The 8,034-nt window shown below is 45.7% G+C and overlaps 1 protein-coding gene across 1 annotated transcript in view; it reads left to right on the forward strand.

The window, feature by feature from the left end:
• Positions 1–4,386: 4,386 nt before the first annotated feature.
• Positions 4,387–8,034, forward strand: part of LOC132207691 (complement C5-like) — a 73,445-nt gene continuing 69,797 nt past the window's right edge. Inside the window, exon 1 of the mRNA XM_059643590.1 lies at positions 4,387–4,569. The gene's annotated coding sequence lies outside the window, so the exon portion shown is untranslated. The remainder of the gene's footprint in view (positions 4,570–8,034) is intronic.

Consider the following 8,034-nt stretch of genomic DNA (forward strand, 5'->3'; position numbering starts at 1 on the left):
TGAATAAAACCTAGAACACAGAACCTTCTGTAAATAAACTATTAAACACAGAAACAAAGTTGCTGGAAAAGCTCAGCAGGTCTGGCAGCATCTGTGGAGGAGAAAAATGAGTTAACTTTTCGAGCCTGGGTACCCTTCCATTCTGAGGAAGGGTTGCTGGACCTGAAAAGTTAACTCGTTTTTCTCCTCCACAGATGCTGCTAGACCTGCTGAGCTTTTCCAGCAACTTTGTTTTTGTTCCTGATTTACAGCATCCACAGTTCTTTTGGTTCTTATTAAACACAGAACCCACATTAGATAAAACCTAAAGCACAGAGCTCAAGTACATAAAGTACATAACCATAAACGCAGAGCCCCCAGTAAATAAGATTTAGGGCTGAGGCGAGGCTTCATGTTTATGCAAGTGTGAACATTAGGGCTGAGACGAGGCTTAGGTTTAAAGCTGGTGTTATCTCTGAGGGTAGCGTGGAAGAAAGCAGCTTTGCATTCCCAGAGACAGAGCTGAGGGAGAGCATTTGTGTATTCGATAGGAGGCACGGGAACCATTGTAACCTTCACAGATCACATAATATGACAGAGACAATGGGAACTGCAGATGCTGGAGAATTCCAAGATCATAAAATGTGAGGCTGGACGAACACAGCAGGCCAAACAGCATCTCAGGAGCACAAAAGCTGACGTTTCGGGCCTAGACCCTTCATCAGAGATGCTCTCTGATGAAGGGTCTAGGCCCGAAACGTCAGCTTTTGTGCTCCTGAGATGCTGCTTGGCCTGCTGTGTTCATCCAGCCTCACATTTTATTACATAATATGACAGATTAGTTTACAATTAAAGATCATTGTGACTGTGGTCACAAGGTGAAGAGCTGGATGAACGCAGCAGGAAAAGCAGCACTAGAGGAGCAGAAAAGCTGACATTTCGGGCCGAGACGGGGGAGGGGAAGGGGGTTGTGAAATAAATAGGGAGAGAGGAGAGGCCGATAGAAGACGGATAGAGGAGAAATTAAGTGGGAGGACGGGATAGGTTGGAGGAAGGACAGGTTAGGGAGGCAGGGACCAGCTGGGCTGGTTTTGGAATGCGGTCAGGGGAGGGGAGATTTTGAAGTTTGTCAAGTCCACATTGACACCATTGGGGTACAGGGTCCCTAACCTGTCATTCCTCCCACCTCAAAACCCAGCCCCATCTCCTACCTACTAACCTCATCCTGCCCCCTTGGCCTGTCCATCCTCCCTGGACTGACCTATCTCCTCCCTAACTCCCACCTACATTCACCTTTACTGGCTCCATCCCTGCCTCTTTGGCTTGTCTGTCTCCTCTCCACCGATCTTCTCCTCTATCCATTTTCTGTCTGCCTCCCCCTCTCTCCCTATTTATTTCAGATCCTCCTCCCCCTACCATTTCTGAAGAAGGGTCTTGCCCAAAACGCCAGCCTTTCTGCTCCTTTGCTGCTGCTTGGCCTGCTGTGTTTATCCAGCTCTACACCTTGTTAACCCTGTAAATATGCTCTCAAGCACAGACACCCCTTTAAATAAATCCTAAGAAGGGTCATTCAGGAACTAAAATGTAAAAGAAACCATAAAAGCCAGAGTCCCTGTAAATAAAGTGTAAAACATAGAGCTCCAAGTAAATAAATCCTGAAACACAGTGCCCCCAGCAAATCCTCCCTTCAACTAAGCCTCCTGCAAATAAACTCGCAGAGGCAACTGCAAACAAACCCCAAAACACAGGACCTCCAGTTAATAAAGCCTAAAACAGAAAGCCCACTGTAAATCAACATGAAAAAACACAGCTCCCACTGCAGCACTGCGAATTAGTCGGATTGAGTTAGTACCTCAGTCAGCAAGTCAGTTCTGAGGCAGGGCCTCTTTGTCAAAGAGTCAGATTTGAGGGAGTACCATTGGATGATGGTTATTGCAGCACTGTGAGAGTACTGGAGTGAGAGAGCACCTCACTGTCAGAGGGTCAGTACTGAGGGAGTACCTCACTGTCAGAGGGTCAGTACTGAGCGAGAACCTCACTGTCAGAGAATCAGTACTGAGGGAGTACGTCACTGTCAGACGGTCAGTACTGAGGGAGTACCTCACTGTCAGAGAATCAGTACTGAGCGAGAACCTCACTGTCAGAGAATCAGTACTGAGGGAGTACCTCACTGTCAGAGGGTCACTACTGAGGGAGTACCTCACTGTCAGAGAATCAGTACTGTGGGAGTACCTCACTGTCAGAGGGTCAGCATTGAGGGAGTTCCTCACTGTCAGACAATCAGTACTGAGGGAGTACCTCACTGTCAGAGGGTCAGTACCGAGGCAGTACCTCACTGTCAGAGGGTCAGTACCGAGGCAGTACCTCACTGTCAGAGGGTCACGACTGAGGGAGAACCTCACTGTCAGAGGGTCACTACTGAGGGAGAACCTCACTGTCAGAGGGTCAGTACTGAGGGAGTACCTCACTGTCAGAGGGTCAGTACTGAGGGACTACCTCACTGTCAGAGGGTCAGTACTGAGGGAGTACCTCACTGTCAGAGGGTCAGTACTGAGGGAGCACTTCATTGTCAGAGGGTCAGTCCTGATGGAGGACCTCACTGTCAGCGAATCAGTACTGTTGTCATGTTCGTTTTCGGACGATCTTTCAAACTTCAAAATCTCCCCTTTTATTACCAAGCAAGTACAAGCTGTGGAGAATCACAGTACTTAACCCGGCACAGAGCGCAGAGTCTCGCAGGTAATTCTCCCCGAGCAGCGGACAGTCCCCGCTCTTCATACTTTACAAAATACATGATACATAAAATAATTACACATTTTACAATGACATGATACCTAAAATAATTACTACAACAGACAAAGACAGGATACCAAACAATTATTACATCAAGAACGTGAAAGACCAGGATGTAGTCCCGAAGATAATAAAATGTGAGGCTGGATGAACACAGCACATCTCAGGATGCTGCTGGACTTGCTGTGTTCGTCCAGCCTCGCATTTTATTATCTTGGATTCTCCAGCATCTGCAGTTCCCATTTTCACAGGATATAGTATCGATTGCTCTTGAAGTGGCTGCTGATGGCATGAGGCGATTTCAAGTTGTTCTCCGGACAGATTGTTCTAACCAGACACACTGGCAACTTGAAATCACAAATTCAGTGCCCTGGCCCCTTTGTCAGCGACAGAAATTGCATGCTTTAGAAGTTTCACACCTTTACAAATGTTCCCCACCGAACCCTATTTGACACAGTTTAATTCTAATTGTATTCAGTCAGGAAGCTTCAGACAGTGTCTGCATACCGATGTGTGGGAAGACAAAGAGTTACAAAAGTTTTACACTGAATTCCTAGCTGGGCAGGAAGCTTCAGGGCAGTGCCTGCATCCCTGTGCGTAGGCAGATAAAAGACTTTAATTTGCAGAAGTATCGAAATCAATGGGATGTTATACAATAACATCTCATTGTGAGAGTACCTCATGGTCAGAGGGTCAGTACCGTAGACGTGCAGTGTTGTCTGACTGCCAATCGGGTCAGGATTGAGGGCTATTACAGGGACAGGACTGAGGTATTTGAAATAGGGCAATGACTAGTGTGGATCCTTTTTATTATTTTAAAATTAGACGACACCAGAAAGATTATCAACCCGATGTGATTTGATTGGGCTGACAATCAGTTGATGACAGCAGAAAGGTCAGTGGCCTGATTACCGCGGCCGGGACTTGAGATTTCACTATTGCCGACCTTCTCATTCTTCTCGCTCAATTTCACGGAAGAGCTGTTTTGAGAGAGAGTAGGAACTTTCTGAAAGTGATCGCGGGCCCTATTCAATATGTATCTAACAGAGACGTGGTAAAGCAGAAACTTGTTTGATGTCCCGCCAGCAATTCAAGTCCTGGGAGACGTTTGTTGAGGGCTGATTAATATTATAATTATTCATAGTTTCGGGTGACACGATGGATGGGAAGATATTGTTCTGAATAGATTAGAAAATTAACACATAGTCAGGGATTGACTCTGATGTAGACACAGGTTTGGACACTGTCAGCAACACGAGTTCAAACTGTGAAAAGGCAGTAATGCGTGGAAGGAACATTTTAATTTATAGTCTCCCTTTATTAGTGAAAAGTATGGCAAGATCGCAATTTTATGAATGAATGAATGAAATGCGTAACAGTAAACAGAGGACCCTCGTGAGTGGTCAGTAAAGTTATGAATGAATGAGAGCGCGATAGTGGTCACATGGAGCGCTGTGGGTTCATCGGTCAAGAGGACCTTTAGTGCAACAGTAAAGAGGCTTATGATATAATGTCACACAAAAACCACACAAAAGGATATTTGAAGGCGATGGGCCCTGTATCACTAAAGACACACCAGCCAGCCTCCGGAAGCCTTGTTAAGTGCTAACCGATATGAGTAAACAGGGCAGACCACAGGATATTCAGGGGCAAAGGTTACAAGATTAACAAGTGACCACTTTTCTGAAGAAGGGTCTAGGCCCGAACCGTCAGCGTTCCTGCTGCGTTCATCCGGCTCAACACCTTGTTCTCTCAGACCACGTGAGCGAACGAGTTTGGCGTGTTTGAGTCTGACTGGTAAATATGTGATACACAACCATTTGATGTTACTGACTGCCTGGTGAATTGAAAACTGAAATAACTGCGGATGCTGCAAATCAGGAACAAAAACAAAGTTTCTGGAAAAGCCCAGCAGAACTGAGGGAGGTTCTGTGGAAGGGTCACCGAACCGGAACCGGTTAGCTCTGTTTTTCAGCTGCCAAATGCTGCCAGACCTGCTGAGCTTTTGCAGCAACTTTGTATTTGTTTTCTGATTTGCAACATCCGCAGTTCTTTGGGTTTTTACTCAGTGTTTTAGGGTTTATTTACAGGGCGCTCTTTATTTATCGCGAGCTCTGTCTTTTAGGGTTTATTTGTGAAGGGCCCTGTCTTACAGATAGTTCACAGGTCGGCTCAGTATTCGGGTGCATGAAGAGGTGCGCTGTGTTTTCGGCTTTATTCAGCCCTGTCTTTTCCTCTCAACTTCCTGGGGGATGTGTGTTAGAGTTCATTTTAAAGGGGTCTGAGTATTTGAGTGTACAATTGTAGGGGGCTCTGTGTTTTACAGTGTCCTGTATGTTTTTGACTTAATTTACAGGGTAGATCTGTGCTTTATGGCTTCTATACAGGGGGCTCTGTGTTGCAGTGCTTATACACTGGCCGGGGGGAGTTCTCTGTTTTCGGGTTTATTGACAATGAGGCCTGTGTTTTAGGGTTATTTACAAAGAGCTCTGTGATTTAAGTTTTACATGAAAAGGCTGTATTCTAAGGTTTCTTTTCAGAAGGCTGTCTGGTTTATTTACAGTGAGCAGTGTAGTTTAGGATTTATTTCCAGTGAGCTCTAGGTTTTAGCATTTATTTACAGGAGGATTTTCATTTCATGATTTTGTTACGGTTGGGTCTTTGTTTAAAAAAAACCCTGAAACAATAAGCTCCGCGTCTTATGGTTTATTTACAGTCCCATCTGTGTTTTTGAGTTTATTTGCAGAGCATTCTGTGTTTTTGGGTTTATTTCCAGGAGGCTCTCTGTTTTAGGGTTTGTTTGCAGGAGCCTCTGTGTTTTAAGATTTAATTTACATGGGTGTTTTTACTGCTTATTTGCATGGGTACTCTCTGTTTGAGGCACTGGCTGAGTACTGACCTTCTGACAATGTGGTACTCATTCAGATCTGACCCTCCAGCAATGAGGTACTGTGTCAGAACTGATCCACTGACAGGAAAGCACTGCCCCCTCAGTTCTGACCCTCTGACAGAGCTGCAATCGTTCAGGACTGAACTTCTGATCATGTTGTACTCCATCAACTCTGAACCCAATGCATTGAGGTACTGACTCAGTATTTACTGTGTACAACTAATATACTCACTCAGAACTAACCCTCTAGCAATGTGAGCCTGCCTCAGAACTAACCCTGTAACAATGAGGCACTGACCTCAGCACCAAATCTCTCATTACGTGGCTCTCCCCAGTTTTGAGGCACTCCTTCCGTACTGACCCATAAACAATGCGGCACACACTCAAGAATGATCCTTCAATGAGGTATCACCTTATGACAGAGCTACTGACATCAAGCCCCTCTCTTTGGACTGTGTCTGATAATGAGGCACTGACTTGGCTCTGACCCTCTGACAATGAGGCATTCTGTCAAGTCTTACTGCATTAAAATGAGGCACCCTCTGACTGATCTGAAATGCCTCAGTATAGACCCTCTGACTGATCTGAAACACCACTTCTTAGACCCTCTAAATGACAATCTTTTAATTCTGACACCATTACAGTGAGGGTCTGCCTTGGTGCTGACACTCTGTCAAAGAGATGTTGCCTCAGAACTGAGCTGCTGACAATTAGCCAGTGCCTTAGGTACTGATGAGTGAATAAAAAGGCCCGCTCTCAGCACTGACACTGCAGCAATGAGGTATTGCCACAGAACGAACCCACAAAGGGCTCATAATTGAGGGAGTGCCTCCTGATTGAAGGGTGCGGATTGAGGTGTTGCAGAACTGTCAGAGGGTCAGAACTGAGGTATTGCATCATTGTCAGATGGTCCATTCTGAGGCAGTGCCTCAGTGTCAGAATTGAGGGTATGCATGTGTTTAAATCATCAGGAATGAGCTTTATGCAGCTCTATCAGAGGCTCAGCACTGACTGCCTGCCTCATTCTCATAGGATCAACACTGATATATTGAAGCACTGTTAGATCTTCAGTGCTGAGTGGGTCAGAACTGAGGGAGTGCACTGCTGTCAGAGGCAGTGCCTTAGTGTGCAGGTGTCAGAATTCAAGGCATGCCCCATGAATGGAGGGTCAGGACTGAGGTATTGCAGCCCTATTCAGAACCAGTGGCTCGTTGTCAAGCGGTCAATGCTGAGGCAGCGACTCAATTCTGTATGGTCAGTCTTGAGGAAGTGCCCCATTATTAGAGGACCATTACGAAGGGTAAGTCTCAATGCAGTCGTGATAGAACTGAGACAGAGGCACATGCTCAGAGATGAGATTACCTACAGTGTGGCAACAGGCCCTTCAGCCCAGTAAGTCCACACCGCCCGTTGAAGCATCCCAGCCAGACCCATCCCCCTCGAACCCACACACCCCTGAACACTACGGGCAATTTAGCATGGCCAATCCACCTAGCCTGCACATCTTTGGTCTGTGGGAGGAAACTGGAGCGCCCACATAGTTAGCGGGAACTGCCAATGCTGGGGAATCTGAGATAACAAAGTGTAGAGCTGGATGAACACAACAAGCCAAGCAGCATCATCCAGCTCGACAGCTGTTATCTCAGATTCTTTCGCGTCCATTTTCTGACGAAAGATCTAGACCAAAAACGTCAGCTTTCCGACTCCTCTGATGCTGCTCGGCATGCTGTGCTCATTCAGCTCGACCCCTTGTTATCATAGAGACAGCACGTTGGGTGTCTTTGCTACATCATGTTTTGTAAGTGTCATAAGAACTTAGATGAATGGCTTCAACATACAAATAATTTTAATGTGAATACATTTACATTTGGACTCTGATAAAATAAAAAGGAACCTAGACTTGTTTGAAAATTAAATCGACTTACTTAATTCAGCCATATAATTGGCATAAAAATCTAGGAAATTAATCCTACTCACAATCTTGGAGATGTGTTTGTTTGGAATTAGGGTGTTGAAGGTGGAGATGTGGTCAATAAGTAGGAGCTTGACGTAGATGCCCATGTTATCTGGACATTCCAGAGATGTGTGTAAAGCCAAGGAGAGGGCACCTACCATGGATCTGCTGCATCAGCAGGTGAATTGCAGTGGATCAAGGGAATGTGGGAGGCTGGAGTTGATGTGACCCATGACCAACCTCTCAAAACACTTGATAGTCATAAATATGGATGGAAGAGCCGCTGGGCAGTAGTCATTGAGGCTTCTGGAAAAAATTGCTGACATTCAGTGCAAGGATCTTAAAGCATTAGCATGAACATCAGAAAATTGGAGAAGCCTCGAGCATATGAGCACAGGTAGCTGAGGGTAGGGATGGC

This window comes from Stegostoma tigrinum, unplaced genomic scaffold (genome assembly GCF_030684315.1).
Source record: "Stegostoma tigrinum isolate sSteTig4 unplaced genomic scaffold, sSteTig4.hap1 scaffold_124, whole genome shotgun sequence".
Taxonomy (NCBI): Eukaryota; Metazoa; Chordata; class Chondrichthyes; order Orectolobiformes; family Stegostomatidae; genus Stegostoma; species Stegostoma tigrinum.